The following is a 2,401-nucleotide window of genomic DNA, read 5'->3' on the forward strand; positions in this document are numbered from 1 at the left end:
GGTCTCACAGGAACTACAACGTCTTCAAGCCCTTGGAGTCATAGTCCCTGTAACAGAGCCAACAGATTGGGTACACCCGATGGTCGTAATCAGACAAGAACATAGCCAGTTCCCGTACGCATTTGCCGGGACCCAAGGAATCTCAACAAGGCAATACGCCTAGAACCGTACTCAACACCAACGGCTCAGGAAATCTTCTCTAGCCTGCATGGCGCCGAGACTGGAAGAACTTCAAAATCGCTGGAATTTAACTCTTAATCGTAAAGTTATATCATTTGATTTTGATTGGTTTGGTAGAACTCTCAAACCATGAAATTATAATAAAGTTTCTACTTTTCATTTGAAATGAGATTTTGATTGATAATTTATTTCCGTACTTTTCACTTATTTTTCATCAATTTCTTCCTAGTTTTTTCCCCCTACAATTACTTCCTAGTTTTTTCCCCCTACAATTTCTTCCTAATTTTTTCCCCTACAATTTGTTCCTAGTTTTTTCCCCTACAATTTCCTCCTAGTTTTTTTCCCCTACAATTTCCTCCTATTTTTTCCCCTACAATTTCTTCCTGATTTTTTACCCACAATTTCTACCAAGTTTTTTCCCTGCAATTTAATTTTTTGTCGCTTACATTTTACACCAATATCGCCGTATATTTCAAGGGCAAATTTCCCATGTTTCCTTAATTTAACATTTTTTAGTGATCACCCTTAACAACGCTAGTTTGGCTGGGTTCTCTTTAAAAAGGAGAGACTTTCTCCAGAAGGATGATTGAGACATCAGTCAAGTTACTGACGAATCTGTCACGCTTGGTGATTGTTGTATCACTAACCTCGTACCAGCTGTTATCTTTTCGAATAAATTTCAGATAGTGACCTTGGTTTAAAGATGAACCTTTATGAATGATCACGCCCCTAGTTTTGTAAACGGTTTGGTTTAAAACCACTTTCTGATTTTCGAATCCCGATATTTTGGTTAAAATCTTAATAGGGTGACCATTCACTACAGTATCTCTTGGAAACCACAGAAATACGTACTTACTGGCAGAAATCAATACATCACGTTCATTAATTTCTCTGTGTTTACAAGTTCCGCATGCCATCATTGCTGGTCTCATCCTTTCGATTAATAGTTTCCAATCAATTTTAGCGAAGTTTGGCAAAGGAAGAGTGAAGATGCAGCTTTGGATAATGTTTTAGAACTTTTTTCAAGGTGACAGTTCGGTCATTTGGTAACGTTTTGCAACTTTGTCCATAATAGTTCTTGAAGAGCGTTAAAGTCACAAAATTCCATTTCTTCGCAAAGTTTTGGCAAGAGAACCCATAAGAATTCACTAGCATCTTGTTGTTGTTTGTGGGTAAAAGGCAGACCAACAGCCGTTCGCAAATTGAAACCATCGTCGCCGGAACTCGAATTTGAATTTTCAACATGCTCAATAGTGTTACGAAGGCACTTCAAAATAGGCTTATCGCTCAATGATCCTTTATGCCCTTTAACCATGTTTCTTAATTCCGGAATCAGTAAGAGCAATTGCAAAACGCTATTTGCGTAGCACGTTACTCCATCTCTATTTTCAAATCCTTTCAAGGGAAAAATGTCCTTACTTTGAAGACATAGTCTAATCTTTTTATTTGGTCTTTCTTTTGCCGTTTCATCAGGTCGCTCTCCTTCACCTTCTAAAATACTCTTCGACGTCGGCCTTTTTGTACCTCTCTTTGCTTCCGATCCCACTATTTCTATAAGCGGTAGATCAGGTCTGTGTTTTTGACGCAGCCTGTTATACTCCGCAATGGCTCGTCCATCTGCCTTAATTTTATTCGGGTCTAATTGCATGAGATGGAGACCGGCCAAGGATGTTACTCGCGATTAAGCCGCGTATGCCATGCCGGTTCCAAATAAACTTGATCCCAAATCCATAATTGCGCATTTTAAACTCATTCCCTGGCTTTTGTGAATAGTAATGGCGTATGCCAAGATTACGGGGAACTGCGTTCGTTTCACGTATAAATTGGTCATTAGCAAGAACTTGACGCTCATTTTCTCGATTAAAAAGTCGGGCTTATTTTTGTCGTCGTTTGGTTCCCGATCTACTCTGATCTGGATACCAATGATGTTCCCACGCTCGTTCTTTTGGAATTCCGTTATAACGGCCATGGTGCCGTTAATAACACCTTCTTCGAAATTGATGTTTCTCCTAACCATTATTCGAGATCCAACGCATAGATACAGCTTGCTCTCAAGACCTCCGGTTATAGACGGCTCATTGTCTAACATTTTGAGTCTCCTGATAATGTTTTTGGTAATTTTTGTCGTAATCAACGAGTTTGTCTTCGCATTCAACTTTCTGTCGGCTTTCTTCGAGCATTTTTATGTTGAATTTATCGCACATGGCCAATTTCGGCATCA

Source organism: Phalangium opilio, unplaced genomic scaffold (assembly GCF_054372755.1).
Source record: "Phalangium opilio isolate 3A_F unplaced genomic scaffold, DU_Popi_V2 ptg000101l_1, whole genome shotgun sequence".
NCBI lineage: Eukaryota > Metazoa > Arthropoda > Arachnida > Opiliones > Phalangiidae > Phalangium > Phalangium opilio.